We start from the raw sequence: 17714 nt of genomic DNA on the forward strand, positions 1-17714 counted from the left end.
TACATCTTTGTTTATTCTTTAACCTTTCCTAAATCCTGGCCCTTCCCATCTGCCTCACTAAATCCTAACTATTATTCAAGACACAACTTACATCCCACCTCCTTTAACTAATCATGTTCCCAGAAGGGGGACCAAACCAAGTTATTGTCAATGGGGTGTGGTAAGTGACTGCTATGATATATTTCAAGATTCCAGTTAAGAGTCTCTGATTACATCTAGTGATGACTTATAGAATATGGATCTAGCACAATTATGTAAATTCCCAAATCATCACCCCTGAGCAAATAGCAATGCCTGGCAAGAAGAGCAAGACTTGGGTTCAAATTCTACCTCTAATACCTTGCTGTCTGTGTAGTCTTGGCCAAGTTACTTAAATTCCCTAGTACTGATTTCTCATCTTTAAATAAGGAAATTGGACTAAATTGCCTCTGAGGTACCTTTAACGTTTAGCTCTATGGTCTTACTATCTTAAAGTAGATGGATCAATATAAAAAAATATTATTCCAAGAGAAACCAGTAAATTGTGGCAATTCTTAGCAGAAGTTTTTAGGGCAAATCATAAGAGATAGTAGGTTCATTTAAAGAACCTAAGAGCTCATTTTTGCTAGGATGCAAGACAAAGAATTTGTTTGTCTTCCTGCCTATGAAAATCAGCATGGTGTAATGTCCAGAACACTGGATTTGGATTCAAAACGACCTTAGTTTGAAGCCTGCCTTTGACACTTAACGAGTTGCTTGACCTTGTATAAGGAATTTACCTTTCTGAGATTCAGAGAGCTCTCTAAGGTTTATTTAATAAAAATACAATGACATGGGTGGAAGGAATGTAAATCCTAATGAAATTATATTTCTTTGAAATATTGTGTTTTCTTTCTGCAAGAAGCCCTTACCAAATCTACATTTGTTAAATGTAATCTGTTTATTCTTCCTGACTGAGAAATTAATGGCCTGAGTAACACCTACCTACTTGGGGAAAGCAAAACCAGAGTTCAAGAGGTCGATTACTATGGGAGAATATGGCAAAGAAAGTGATAATAAAGAGAAGTAATTGGATCACTAGGGCAAGAAATATGCATTTGTCTGTTCCCACAGTGAAGAGATGGATTTTTGTTGAAGTAAGACTTAATAAATTGTAATTAAGACTGACACATGGTAATGGGAGAGAGGAAACCTCTATTGGCTCCAGAAGTGAAAGATGTATCATGGTAGTTGGTGACCCTCTGCTGAAGGGTATTAAGAAAATCATAGGAGGGCAGCTAGGTGGTGCAGTGGATAAAGCACTGGCCTTGGATTCCGGAGGACGTGAGTTCAAATCCAGCCTCAGACACTTGACACTTACTAGCTGTGTGGCCATGGGCAAGTCACTTAACTCTCGTTGTCTTCCCCCCCAAAAAAAAAAAGAAAATCATAGGAAGGCTCCATCTACCCAAATAATATGTCTGCTGTGACATTGGAGCATGTACTTGAAATGGGACATGTTATTAAACTAGCCAAATGGTAAAGAATTATGGTCCAAAGGAATGATGCCACAAAAAGAAAACTAGAAAGTACTTCTTGTGACTTTGAAGTCTAGGTAAGACACCAAAGAACTTCCAACTGAAGATTAGAATTTTGGAAGAGAAAAGAGGATATGGAAGGTGAATAGCTAGTTACATAGTAGATGCTAAAAACATGACTCATTTTTGTTTCTAGACTATGGCTTATAAATGAATTTATGTTAAATCAAACCAATTGCTAGTGAGGATAAAATTAACCTTATAGTATCCTCACTTCACCCAAATGTATGTAGCAACATATAAGTAAGGACACGTTCTGACTATGGGTTAAGTAAGTGATGGGAAGGAAGTAGGAACAAACAACAGATGAAAATGCCACCCAAATCTGTAATAGCCTTCTGTTTCCTGTTTTCATAAAGAGAGGTCCTAAGACAGTCAAGCAAATCAGAGTTAGAATCAGAAACATAATCAAAAGGAAGGCTTTGATAGCTGCACATAAGCTTTCTTTTCCCTCTGGAGTGACTAGCTTTGATTTCTATCCAATCCTCAGTCTCCTGTCACTGTGTTCCTCAAATGAACAAGTTACTCCTTTTCAGTGTACATGCCAAGTTTTCTGGCTGTCCTGGTGTCCTGGAATGAAATCATTGTTAATGCTTCCGGGGACTCTGGTTATCTTTGTTTTATTGATGTTCCCTATTTCTCTCTCATTCTTATTTAATTCAAGAAGAAGCTCCTGACCTAACCCAATAGGATCAATTATTTTTGCTCCTCTCTGCAATGCCTTGATTTCATCGGGCTTCACTGGTTCAGTTTAATTGCTGGCACAAACAATTCAAACACTGGGATATTAAATTGGCTAAAAACCCATGCGACAAGCAAACTTGTTTGGGACAGGATTTGGCAGCATGAAAGACATGCAGAGAATTAGAGGGTTAACCAATTAAATACTGTTTTTCCATCAGGTAAAATCTTTTGGAGTCTAAAATGCCCATATTAAATACATCATAATTTAAAAGGAAGCTGCAAATATTAATTCATTCAACACATATTTATGAAACAGTGCCTAAAGAGCAACACTATTCTATACCCTGGGCTGATACAAAGTTTGGACAAAATACCATCCCTTACCAAATGGAACTTTAAATTTAGAAGGGGGAAAAGACACAAGGACAAAAAATCCTAACAACAATATGACATGTCATATTCAAAGAGCCTAGGTGAAATCTGAGTGTATCCTGGGAGGAAAATTGAAGTCCAAATAAGTGAGTAGGAATTCAAGTTCTGATCATATTGTGTAGTACAACCACAAGAGCAATATCCATGTAATCAAATCAAAGTTACTATTGCTTCTGGGATGGGCTTGAGAAGCTACTGGCTTAGGCTCCATTCAGAATCTCTGTGATTCACATTTATAGAGCAGAAATCCTCTCCTATAGCCACCATTTCTTCTCATCTCCAGCATCCTTCCCATGACCCTGTATTATTCAATTTTTCCTTTTACATTCTATCATTTGTTGCTATTGTTATCAAACTGCCCTTCATATTAAACCTCTTCCTCTTATGTTCCTTTCATGTTCATGTACTCTCAGAAACCTGATTCCTCTGCAGAAGACACTAGATCCTTATCCACCCTCTCCAGTGTTGAGTATACCTATGCTTTTCTCCCCAATGTACTGGACCAGGATGAAAAATTAGAATGATTCTTGCCTGTCACCAGTACATCAAGCATTGATACCATTTCAGTTCAGCAATTCCTCCTTTGAGATTCATACTGCAAATATTGGTGGTTGGTTTCTATTGGCCCTTCCAATCAATCATCCATTGAAGTACCAAATTAATGTCCCCAAAGCACAGATCAGATCATATCACTCTCCTACTCAAGAAATTTAAGTGGCTGACATGAGGATCAATAAATAATTTAAAAAGTAATGATTAAATACCAACTTTGCTCCAGGCACTGGGGAGACAAAACAAAGGGACATAGTCCTATTCTCAAGGAACTTGCAATATATCTGTGAGTATAGAAACATGTTTGGATGTATGTGGATATGTAGGTATAAATATATATATATATATGTGTGTGTGTGTGTGTGTGTGTGTGTGTGTGTGTATGTATATGTATATTCTCAAGGAACATAGCACCTGTCTGTGTATGTGTGTATGTGTATGCACACACATACACATATGAACAGATATTATACTTGATTTTATTTAATTAATTTTTACAAGTTTTCTTCCTCCCTTCTCCTACTGCCCCAACATTAGAGAAAGTGAGCATTTGACAAAGAATACTAAATGTACAAATATGTATGCATCCACGTACCTGCTATATTACACATATGTACATACATATAAAGGCATGTATATACACCTATATTCATTAGTATATGTAAAAATGTATATGTGTCAGTTAATATATATATATGTGTGTGTGTATATGTATATGTATATATTTACATAGACATATGCATATATAATGATATATTGTAAACTCCTTGATAGCAGGAATTAGGTCTCTTTCTCTTTGTATCTCCAGAAGTTTTCATTTGGGGATCTCTTTTAAGAGGTGATCAATAGATTCTTTTAATGATTATTTTACTCTGTGGTTCTGGGATATTGGGGCAGTTTTCTTTGAAAATTTCTTGAATATGATATCTAGGTTATTTTGTTTTTGTTTTTTTGGTGGGACAATGAGGGTTATGTGACTTGCCCAGTGTGGTAAAAAGTTTTAACAGTTGGTTGGATAATGGAGAGATGCCAGTTTTTTTTAGAACCACCCTTTTGGGGAGGATACCAACAGCATGAGCTACGCAATCCAGTCCGCCTGCGATGCAGGCCAGATTGCCTGCTGAGCACTCGACTTCTGGGGTGCGAGCTTAAAAGGCAAGGAGAGAACGGAAGTGGGGCCTTTTTTTCCTGCTCCGCTGGTCTCCTGGCTGCGCTGCACAGACAGACGCAGACTGGAGTTTGACTGGGCCCGGCTCTCTGTTAACAGCATGCGCTTGACTCGGTCTCTCGCCCCAAAGGTGGCCTTTGGCTTTTGGTGAGTTTTATACGGAATATAGACTAAGCCTAGACTTAAGACGATTTGTATTGCATTTCTACTTTCCTATCCTTCTAATCAACATCACCTTGTGACTACCATACAATAAAAGCTCTATCTAGAAAACCAGAAGCTTCTTCCATTTACTAGTCTGGGAGATAAATTAAGGGAAAGGTTAAGTAGGGTAGATTTACGATCTAATATCCAATTTTAAATCTCACACCAGGGTCACACAACTAGTAAGTTTCAAGTGTCTTGAGGCCAGATTTGAGTTCAGGTCCTCCTGAATTGAGGGCTGGTGCTTTATCCACTGCACCATGTAGCTGCCCCCATCTAAGTTATTTTTTGATCAAAACTTTCAACTATTCTAATAATTCTTAAATTATATTTCTTCAATCTATTTTCCAGGTCAGTTATTTTTCCAATAAGATTTCACATGTTCTATTTTTTCATTCTTCTGATTTTCTTTGATGTTTCTTGGTCTTTCATAGAGTCATTAGATTCTACTTACACAGTTTCAATTTTTAAGGAATTATTTTCTTCAGCGATCTTTTGTGCCTATTTTTCTACTTGGTAAATTCTACTTCTTAAGGAGGTTTTCTCTTTAGTGGACTTTTGTACCTCTCTTTCCATTTGGCCAAATGTTTTTTAAGGTTTTATTTTCTTTATAATTTTTTGTTTCTCTTTCACCAAACTGCTGACTCTTTTTTTAATAATTTGTGATTTTTCTTCCCAATATTTCTTCCACCTCTATTATTTGATTTTTAAAATCCATTTTGAGCTCTTCTAGGAATTTGTGTCCAATTCGCATTTTTCTTTGAAGTTGTAGATGTTGATTGCAGTTATTTTGACACCATTGACTTCTTCTGAGTTTGTGTCTTGATATTTCCTTTCACCATAGTAACTTTTAATGGTCAGGTTTTTGTTGTTCTTGTTGTTTGCTAATTTTCCCAGGCCATTTCTTGAACTTTATCTTTATGTTAATGTTGACCTCTCCTTCTAAGGTACAGGTGGTACTTTACTATTCTGGGGGTCTATAAGTTTTCTGTGCTTCCAAGATGATGTCTTAGAAGAAGCATAATAGGTACTCTCATGGTCTGTACTCAGATACTTATGCAGGAAGGACTGTATTCTCCCATAGCCACCAGTGCTCATGATCCTTTTGTCCCTGAAACTAATAACAGGTCCCCTTCTTCCTTGTGAGAGACTATAAGCATCCTTTTCCACCCTCCAATTGTGATTAGAGCCCCTGATCTCCTACAGCCACAAATACTAATCATCCTTTTGGACCTGGAATTGCCACTCAAGCCTCTTCTTTTCTTCCTTCCTTCCTTCCTTCCTTCCTTCCTTCCTTCCTTCCTTCCTTCCTTCCTTCCTTCCTTCCTTCCTTCCTTCCTTCCTTCCTTCCTTCCTTCCTTCCTTCCTTCCTTCCTTCCTTCCTTCCTTTCTTTCTTTTTTTTGCAAGGCAATGAGAAGTTAAGTGAATTGCCCACGGTCACACAGCTAGTAAGTGTCAAGTGTCTGAGGCCAGATTTGAACTCAGGTACTCCTGAATTCAGGGCTGTTGCTTTATCCACTGTGCCACCTAGTTGCCCCAAGCCCCTTCGTTTTTTGATCTACAAGTGTGAGCACTCTCCTTTGCCCAAGAACTGAGTAAGAGCAATGCAAAAGAGCTAAACCCAGAGCCAGCAAAGGGTCCCCTGTAATCTCTGACTTGTTATTCAATCCCCTATCTGTTGACTGGGAGCTCCTGAAGTTGTTGCTACTGCTAATGTAGCCACCTCCAAAGTCTCTTGTTGGCATTGCCAAGTTGACCTGTGATACAGTTCAGGCATTACTGCCACCCTGGTGTGAAAGACCTTTCCTGTGAACATCTCAAATTTTTGTGAGCTGGAAAATTGTTTCACTCTAACTTTTTATTGGCTCTGATGCTCCAGAATTTGATTTGAGACATTATTTTAATATTCTTAGAGGGGAATTTGGGGGAGTTCAGGCAAGATCCTGCCTCTACTCCACCATCTCAGTATGGCAAATACATTTTTTAAAAAATCCCCCTGTACTAGAAAGTGTTAGATTTGTGCATTAGCATTCACACTTACCCACAAACAGTAAGTTCTTAGGCTGCCCTCTTTGCAGTGTTTATCATGCCAGATGTAGTTGATGCAAAAAAAAAATGCTAATAAAACAGAAGCTGACACATGGTGAACTGGGATATATTCAAAGATGATGATGTCTCTTTTAAGTAGTGGTATTTCAGAACTATCATCTGAGAATCCTCCTGTTACTATATTTGTATATTCTTTGTTCTGGACAGAACCAACACACCAGCATATCAACTCCTTGCTTCTCTATCTAGTATTCTTTTGCCTTTTCTAAAGCAAAATAATAATAGCTGACAGTTATATAGCACTTTATGACTACAAAATATATTATGACATTATCTCATTTGCTGTTCACAAAAACCCCAATGAGGGAGGCAAGGCACGAATCATCATCCATACATTTTTTCAATAAACAATACTTCTGGACAGAACCAACACACCAGCATATCAACTCCTTGCTTCTCTATCTAGTATTCTTTTGCCTTTTCTAAAGCAAAATAATAATAGCTGACAGTTATATAGCACTTTATGACTACAAAATATATTATGACATTATCTCATTTGCTGTTCACAAAAACCCCAATGAGGGAGGCAAGGCACGAATCATCATCCATACATTTTTTCAATAAACAATACTTAGTCTCAGAAAGATTAAGTAATTTTTCCAGTATTTCACAACTAGAGGTCTCCTATCTCTAAGACCATCATTCTTTCTGTTCTACCATACTATAACTCAAGTGTAATGAATCTACCATTATATGACACTTGACAAATTATATAAAAAACTCAAAAGCCAAAAGATTAGGCAATCATATTATCACAAAATTTTACCCATGTTAACTTAAACAATAAACATCTATTTAATACTATATGTCAGAATATATGCTAGACACTAAAAATTAAAAGAGGTAAAGGACAGTCCCTGCTCTTGGGGAATTTACAGTCTAATGGGGGAGACAGCAAGCAAAGAAATATGCACCAATTAACTATATATAGGATAAATAGGAAGTAATAAACAGAGGAAAGATCCAATAATTAAAAGGCATTGAGGAAGACTTCCTGTAGAGAAAAAGATTTTAATTGGGGGTCAGTAGTCAGAAAAGAGGAGAGAGAGCACCCCTGTTATAGGGGACAACAAGAGAAAATGCCCAGAGCTAAGAGATGTAGTGTATTGTTCATACAATAACCAAGAAGTCGGTGTAAATGGAATGAAGAGTGTGTGGCAGGAAGTAAAGCATAAGACTAGAAAACTACTATGGGGGTAAGTTATGAAAGGCTCTGTATGCTAAGTAGAGGATTTTTTATTTGATGCTGGAAGTGATAGGGAGCCACTGGAGCCACTATGGAATAGGAAGGTGACATAGTTGGATCTGATCTTTAGGAAAATCACTCTAGTGATTAAATGAAGGACTGATTGGAGTGGGAAGAGACTTGCAGCATGCAGGCCCTCCAGCAGGCTATTGCGATAGTCTAGTCTTAACACAACGAGGGCCTGTACTAGAGTGGTAGTAGTGTCAGAGGAGAAAAAGGAGAATTTTTGGCAAATGTTGAGAAGTGAAATTGATGACATGAGAGTAGATTCGATTTGGAGAGTGTGAGATAATGAAAAGACAAAGATGACATGTTGATTGTGGACCTGAGAGGCTGGGAGGATGGCATTGTCTTCGATTTAGTAACAGGGAAGGGAGGAGGTAGAAAGGGTTTCTAGGAAAGATAATGAGTTCAGTTCTGGACATGTTGAATTTAAGATTTCTACTGGACATCCTGTTTGAGATTTCTTAAAAGTATTTGGAGAAACATGATTGGAGGTCAGGAAAGAGTTTGGGGAAAGATGGGTAGATTTGAGAGTTATCAGTGTAGAGGTGGTAATGGGAGCTGATGAGATCACTCAATGAAATGGTATAGGAGAAGAGAAAGGGTCCAGGACACAAGGTCCTGGGACATATATGATTAAGGGTACCATCTGGATGATGATCTAGCAAAGGATAATGAGAAGGAGTGATGTGATCCAATGCAGAGAAGGAGAACCAGAAGAAACTAGTATCCTAAAAACCTAAAGAGAAGAGAGTATCAAGGTAAAGAGGGTGAGTAATAATATCAAGGAGAATGAGCATTGAGATAATATAATTAAATTTTGCAATGTAGAGACCATTGGTAATTTTGGAGAGAAGTTTCAGTGGAATGATAAGGTTGGAAACTAAATTACAAGTCTTTAAGAAGAGAATGAGAGGAGAAAAAAAATGTGCAAAATAGAATTTCATTTATGTCATTGCTCACAATATCTGTCTATAATCTATCCATAATCTGAGATAACTACCCATCCATTTTCTTACTCTTAATTTTTCAGTACTTGCCACCTTTTTAAATGCTTTACTACCCACTGTCAAGCATTCTTCCTCATTTTCCTCTTCTGCTAAACAGAGGTACCTAAAGCATTAATGAAGAAACAATTATTAAGTGCTTACTATATGCTGCATACAATGGAGGGTAATATATGCATCTGAAGAAAATGTTTACTTAATTTTGGGGAGAGAGGTATTCATAATACCTGGAACACCGGTCTGCAAAAAAGGAAAGTATTAAGACAGTGTGACAGGCCAAGTATGTACATATGAAACAAATGGTATGTGGAGATATATTTGGGGAAGTATCTTTGTACAATTGATGTAGGAAGTGTATGGTCCATTGGAACTAGGTTATGAACAACAAAACAACTACATCTGGTTCCCACTCCCTATCTAGGATTATTTCATGGCTCCTTTCAAATTCTCTACATTTCAGGAAAGCTGGACAGCCAGCTGTCCTTGGAACTCTGCCTTCATTTCCCTACCTTTGTGTTTTTGTACAAGCTGTGTCCTAGGGGCCTTAGTTTTCTCACTGCATCCCCATGACTAAGCAAAGTACCTAGCACATAGCAATGGATTAGTGGATTCCTTCTTATTAAAAAAAATATAATGATATCAAATTGGGCAATATTTGCAAAATGCTTAGTGTACATCTTGGAAACATAGTAGGCACTTAATAAAAACTGGTCACCCTTCCTGATTCATACATTCCTTGCTCATTATCAATTTCTACATTCTATACACAATACCTCTATCACTGATTTTGCTTCAGTTCCTTTACTTTCAGCCCCTTCTGATTTTACACACACGCACACACACACACATCACATCACACCACAGCACATATTTCTTGCCAAGGGGAAATAAACTCTCATGCCAAGAGAAGTTTGTTGTGTTTTTTTAACTTTGCCTACAACTTCCAATCTATAAATTTTGAGTGGTCTCTAAATTGGCCAACATGCCTGTCCTCATCACAAATAAGAAGTCTTTTCTAATATCATCTACAAAGCAATGGATACCCCAGAATAAATATTGCAAAAATAAACTCATCTATTTCTAGCCAGTCTGGGCAAAGCTTTGCAGTGCATGTCTGTGACTGATTGCAGGCACTGCTCCAAGGCTAGGACTCTTCAGCTCCCACATCAATGCACTATCATAATCCCCAATTCTCTCCCAAACTCAGTAACCATAGATTCATGTCATTCTCACAATAGAAGGCAATCATCATTGTTTGGGGGTATTGCCTAGACATACTGGTATGGCAAAGGGCACTTGCACTGCAGGTTATCATTGAAGTCTCTGGGACAACTTCTGGGCTGCAGGATACCTCTCAGCTCTACCTTTCCCCTTTTGCTAGTTCCTTCACTGAACTATAACTCTTATCCATCCAAAAAAATGGATGTTCATACTTAGTAAAAGAGGAGGCAAATCAAGCAGTCTATGAGGAGCATTTGCTCAAGGATTCCAGGGGAATGATAGATTCCTTCAGTTGGAAATGACCCTTCCATCCTCACAAAGCTTTTTGTTTCATTTCTTCCCAAGTACATCTCTGGACCTTATACATTAAAAGAGTTGGAACTAACTTTCCTTCTAATTCTAAATCCTGCCATCCTATGATATTAAAAAAAAACAAATAATGCCCTTCTTTGTGCCCTAATTATAACAACAACTAGCATTTGTAAAACATTATATATATATATATATATATATATATATATATATATATATATATATATATATATATATATATATATATATATATAGGGCAGCTAGGTGGTGCAGTGGATAGAGCACCGGCCCTGGAGTCAGGAGTACCTGGGTTCAAATCCAGCCTCAGACACTTAACAGTTACTAGCTGTGTGACCCTGGGCAAGTCACTTAACCCCAATTGCCTCACTAAAAAACAAAACAAAACAAAAAACCCAATAACAAAAAAAAAACATTATATATATATATATACACACACACACACACACACACACATAAAATTTCATTTTAGTCTCACACCAATTATATGATATAAGCAGTTATGTTGTGTATTTTTTAAAGAAGAAGAAACTGCCATTATGAGCAGTGGCTCACCCAAGGTGAAAAATCTGAGTCTGACTAGCACTTTATCCACTATCAAACCAAGTTACCTACCCTAACCTATACTTAACTGTAAATCTACAAGGTAGAGATGCTTTTTTTTTCATTTTCAGGTTTTAGAATGGATGAAAAGTGGGACCTAAAGTCAGGAAGACCTAAGTTCACATCTGACCTTGGGTCAGCTGTGAGATTAGCAGTCCCTTAAACTGTTTGCCTCAGTTTTCTCATTTATAATATGGTGATAAGAATAGCACCTCCTTCCCAGAATTATACTGAGAATCAAATGAGATATTTGGAAAGTGCTTAACCCAGTCTGCTGGCACATAGTAAATGCTATATAAATGTTAGCTATTATCATCATTATTCTTTCATTTTATCTATATATGTAGGTTTAGCCTTCTGTACTTAGTAGGCATTTAACAGGCACAATAAATAAAGCTGAATTAAGTTGAATTCCATCATAGCACTCTGTAAAGAAATAGTTCTGAAGATAGCCTTTTCCTTTACTGTTCCCTGCAGGTGGCCCCTCACAGTGGGAGGGTCTTGGACTAGGCTGTGAAATGCAACTCAGATTTGGGGGTGGGGTGGGAGTGAGACCAACCCAACTCCTTGGTCTAGGAAATCTTCCAGAAATAAAGGTTATTTTTAAAAACTGATGGGCACAATTTTCCTTCCTGCAATTGAGAAGAGTAAGGCACAGGACTGAGTTCCCTGAAAATAATGACTGTGTGGGCACTCTAACTCTATTATTTCTAATGGCCCAGAGCCTGACCAGACTGCTGTAATGTATTGATACTTCAGAGAAACAAGGAAACATTTTTAGATTTCATTTACTTAATGGCTTACAGATTAATTGAGTTCCATACAGACCTGTATGTTGGACAGTTTCCCTTAAAATATACAGTTTTATTTTTCCCCAACTGATTTCTAAAACAGCTATTTCCAAAAAAAAAAAAAAAAAAAGCTGCAATTTTCTGCATCCTCCAACCTAAGCCAAGGCATCATAAAAATGCATTCTTTAACTTAAATATAAATAAAAATTAAGATTTCCAACATTCCACACCCTCCCCAAAAGATCCATGTGCCATCCTATTGAACTTTGCAGATATACAAGGGAAACAACTCTTTTCCAACCACCTTTGGAAAAACAAGAGAAAAATGGAAAAAAAAAAAAGGGCAGGTAGTCTTTGTAGGAAGGGTAATGGAATACCCTTTGGTTTTGGAGCTGACAAAGTAAAACTTAGATCCCCTCTTTGAGATAAGGTCTTAGACCTAAAATTTGGATTATAGGATTAATTGGCCTTAACTTGTGCATGGGTATTCTGGCAAGGGTGGTGGGAAATCAATGGAATTGAATTAAATGTTTACTTATCGAGCCTCATCTTTGTACTCAGAACTGGGGTGAGATATTATGGGAATTTATATATATATATATATATATATAAAGATATTGTCCCTGGTCTCAAGTAAATTATACTTAAAATGGATGAGGCGTTACATAAAAATGTATATGTAGCTAAAAATAAAGTATCATTTAAAAATCAAAATAAGTATTAAAAAATGAGAAATGCTCAGGAGAAGAAAGATACCAACGTGAACCAGAAGACCAAAGGAAAGCTTCAAAAAGGAAGTAAGATTTGAGATTGGCCTTGAAGATATCATCAGTATGTGAAAGTAAACTGAGACACATTAAGAAAAGAAAGAGAGGGGCAGCTAGGTGGCACAGTGGATAAAGCACCAGCCCTAGATTCAGGAGTACCTGAGTTCAAATTTGGCCTCAGACACTTGACATTTACTAGCTGTGTGACCCTGGGCAAGTCACTTAACCCCCATTGCCCCCCCCCAAAAAAAGAAAAGTAAAGAAAGAGAGACATCCATGTCAAGGCAGGTCTCTAGGACTCTATCATAGAGGGTGAAAAAGCCCACTGTTCTTAGGTTAACATTTTGTTGTGCTTTAGGGTTGTTGTTGTTATTGTTGTTTTCTACAATTACAACTTCAGAAGGGGCAGCTAGATGGTGCAGTGGATAAAGCACTAGCCCTGGATTCAGGAGGACCTGAGTTCAAATTTGGCCCCAAACACTGACACTTACTAGCTATGTGACACTGGGTAAGTCACTTAACCCTTATTGCCCTGCAAACAAAAAACAAAAAACAAAAACAAAACAAAACAAAACAAAATTATGACTTCAGAGAAATATTTGCAAGTAAATGGAATCATGTAAAAGATAACAGAAAAACTTCACTGGTACTGGTTCCTATCTACACTAGATACATAGTTCTGTGACTAGTGCCTCTATTTCCCTTCTCATTCTCTTGACTCTCTGTAGTCATGCAAACTTAAACTTTTTACTCTCTGTGTTTCAACCTTATCACTCTCTCTAAAGATACCAATGGTCTCTTATTTGCAATTAGATTATGGCCTTTCTCAATTCTCATCCATCTGCACCTTTCTACAGTCTTTGACCCTGTCTATCCCCCACTTCTTGATACTCTCTTTCCTCTAGGGTTTCATCACACTGCTTCTTTTCCCACCTGTCCCACTACTCATTCTCAGTTTAATTTGTTGGATCTTTATCCAGGTCACACCTACTAAGAGTGGGTGCTACCAAGGTTCTCTCCTGGGTCCTTTTCTTTTGTTCCCTATACGATTTCATTTACTGATCTCAGATCCTGCAGATTAAATTATGATCTCTATACAGATGTTTCTCAAATCAATTTATACTTTTCCCCTGATCTCAGATCTAGCATTTCCAACTGCTTCTTAGATATTTCAAACTGGATTTCCTGCAGACATCTTAAACTCAACATGACCAAAACTAAAATCATTATTTTCACTCCCAAATCCTCCTTTCTTTCTAATTTCCTAATACTATTGGGGCTACCACCATCCTCTCAGTTATTAAGACTTGCAATGTAGGTGCCATCCATTTCTTAATCCAATTAGTAGCCAAGTCCTGTGGATTCTACTCTCATCATATCTCTTGTTTATACCTCCTACACTCTTTTGATTCTGCTACTACCCTTTAGAGACCCTCACCACCTCATTCATTGCCTATTGAACAGCTTGCTATTTGACCTCTCTGCTTCAATCCTCTCCTTATTCCATTCCATTCCAGTGGCCCCCATTACCTCCAGTATCAAAAATAAAATCCTCTGTTTGACATTCAAAGTCCTTTATAAACAGGTCCCCTATTACCTTCCTGTTTTCTTAAATGTCTCTCCTTCACATATTCTATGATCTAGTGTCCTAGCATCCTTAAAGCTAGGGCACTAGCACTCAATCTCTGAACTCTGGGCTTTTTTCAGTGGCTATTCTCTTTTTTAAATTTTATTTACTTCATTAAATATTTCCTAAACATAAGTTTCCATCTTATCTCCCCCACTAGACTATGATTCCCCCCTTTCTTTGTATCCCTAAAGCTCAGACTATTTCCTAATATTTTCTTGAGTGCACAAAGTAAGCACTTAATGAAAGATTTTTGACTTACTAACTAGAAAACTCAAAGCCCTTTTGATTTAGAAGACCTCAGTAAGTTCCTAGCTTCAATATTCACTTTTCCTGTGACCTTGGGCAAGTTGCTAACATTTCTAAGGTTTTATTTAATCATTAACAAAAAGGTACTTTAACTACCACTGAAGTAGTAAGAAAGAACACAGTAAATCATATTTATGTATGTGTGTAAAACCCTGTCAATCACGTCATCATGGCATTAGTGTCTAAGTAAAACAAGCTAGTTTTGGGTCTAGGAAAAGTGGCATAGAGCATGAATTACAATCAACTTATTTTTAAGGACAAAATCAGTTGAGTGGAAGACCAAGAACATAAACCAAGCAGTAAGAAGACAAAGACCCTGGCACATGCCAGGAAACTAGAGTGTGGAGGAATAGGGAAAGTGCTATGCAGAGCAGGGTGGGACCACTGTAGTGAGGATTTCACTTGCAAGTATAGCTGCTGGGAGAAGGAATCTGCTAGAAAGTAGCTTCCCAATTTTATAATTATTCCTGCCAACTCAGTTCTACATGCATATCATGACATCATTTTCAAAGCATAACTATATATAGCCTTCGGAGGCTATCTAGTATAAACCCCTGATCTTTCAGATGAGAAAATTGAGGATTAGAAAGGTTAAAAACTGAGGATTAGAGATTTCTCCAAGATTACAGAGTCTATAGTCAGTCAAAAATATTTATTAAGTGCTAAAGTTGTGTCAGACATTGTGCTAAGCAATGGAGATACAAAAAAAAAAGACAAAAATGTGGCTCCTACTCTCAAAGAATTCATAATAGACAGAATACCCTACAAATAATTTGGTGCATGCAAGACATTTAGTTGAAATTAAATTTCTCAGAGAGAAAGCAGTGTCAGTAGGGTTAGGAAGAGAGGGGCAGGAAAGGCCTTTTAAAGAAGTTAGAATTTGAACTGAATCAATAGATGAGTTTTGCAGGGAGAATATTCCAGGCATGGGGAACAGCCAGTGAGAAGTCTGTGTTATGAGATGAAGTGTTGTTTGTTTGAAACAGTAAGAATTATGTGACTTATGTCAGATTAAGACCCATGTTGGATGACGGCAAATAGTGCTTTTTCTACTCTATCACCCTCCATCTCAAACTAATTATATGCTGCTGAAGAGCCATTTTCACTCCCTAATTTTCAGTATACCATTTTGCAGTTGCCTTAATTGGTTTTTCATTCTGCCATTATTTTGTATCTACAGGATAGGAGAAAACTAGAGTCCCCACCCCCATTTTTTATATTCAACCACAGAGGATCTGTGTCTGTGAGTTATCTAGGAGGGACCAAATCTATTGGAAGAGATGCTTTTGATCTCTGTAGTATAGAGTAAACTGAGTATATTAAGATGTATTGTTATTTCCCTATGGAAATTGACAATAATAATACCAGGCTGAATTCAATGAGAGGAAATAGGGAGAGAAACTATAGAGGACCCAGGAAAGTGCTATGGTGTAGTAGAAAGAGAGCTGGCTTCAAATCCAGAAAAAACTGGGTTCAAATCACCTTTCTGAGATTAGACAGACAGATAGATAGATAGATGATAGATAGATACAAAGAAAAATAGATACATAGATACATAGAGATATATGTGTTGTCTCTGTCATTATGAGCAATTTACTTAACCAGAGTTAATCTAAACAACTCTCTAAGACTATAGGTTGTACAGTATGTATCAGCCTGCATGGGAAGAATGAGTTTGCTTAACTGATAGCTCCCTATATAAATGAAATCTCAGGCCCTATCTCTAATGCCAAAGTGTTGATTTGTTTCCTTATTCCTGTCTGCCAGATGACCTTCTCTAGTATGTGAGTGGGGGTGGCAGATACTGCATATCCTGAATATTCTTGAATAATTAAAGAATCAAAAATGAAAGACAGTGGAGAAAGATATAGATAATGACAATAGCTGTATAAAAATAAGAACAAATAACAAAATATTCACAAATGTTGAGTTCATGTTTGTTGATGTTTATTGCAATTTTCTTTAGTTTAAGAAAATTAGTAACATTTCTTCTTATCTAGTCTTACTAATTTGACATCCTTATAAAGAGTCTTTTGTTAGTCAGTGACTGCTTCCTTTGTCATATTTGTCATTACTTTATAAGCCTAGGTTTAAAGGTTAGCAAATTATGAAAGCTGGTTATTTGACCCAGGATGAATTATTCAACCTCTAAGTCAATTCCTATCACTTATTTGTTAAATCAGGTAATTTGGGAGTACAACATAGACACTTTTATTGGATCTATTGAAGCTATAGATCCTTTACTGTTTGCATCCATTAAGAATTATTAGTTATTTTGAAGATTGTTTCTATTTGTTAAATAGTTCCTGTTTTCTCTAGTTGGGGAGTGTCATATTATTTTTGAAAAATTTGTATAAATAGTAAATTTAATAAATATTATTTAAGTTAAAATTAATGGAAGTTGGAAGTGAGAGAATGTGGCGTCTACTTTTCTGTACTGACATCAATGCTCTCCCTTGTGGCAAGTGATCTCACTACTTTTTCCCAAAATTTTCTTATCACACTTCTGGATCTCTCTTTTGTCCTTAACATGTTTTACCTTGAATTTCACTTATGTATTCTACCTACTAATTAGATTAGAGACATTTTGTACACAAAAACTGCATTTCAAGTTTGAATCCTCATGTCTAGCTAAGTGCTTTGCACACAGTAGATACTTATAAACACTATATCTGATTTAGAGTGGTGGAGAAGGTGGCTAAGCTATGGATTCAGCAGCAGATTCAAAAGAGTATAATTTGCTTAAAAAGAAATAAACATTCTGAGAAGACAAAGCATACCTTCATAATGTAAGGAGTAAATACATTGGAGATGAGCTATCTGCAGATACTTTTTGAAAAGGAGACTGTTACTGCAGGTATTGTTCAAATACATTTGGAAATTAGAAAAAACAAGCTGGTATTGCCAGGAAAGCTTTTGATTACAAGACAAATTTTCAGGTAACTTGGGCAAAACCTTGTATCAAAACTACTAGAGTACAGAATAATTAAATTCTAACTCTTGAGTCAGAGCCAAGATGTTGGAATTATAGGAACTCACATAAACTCTCCCAAATTCCCCTCCAAACAATTTTAAAATAATACCTCAAATTGAATTTTGGAGTA

Source organism: Dromiciops gliroides, chromosome 5 (assembly GCF_019393635.1).
Source record: "Dromiciops gliroides isolate mDroGli1 chromosome 5, mDroGli1.pri, whole genome shotgun sequence".
Taxonomy (NCBI): domain Eukaryota; kingdom Metazoa; phylum Chordata; class Mammalia; order Microbiotheria; family Microbiotheriidae; genus Dromiciops; species Dromiciops gliroides.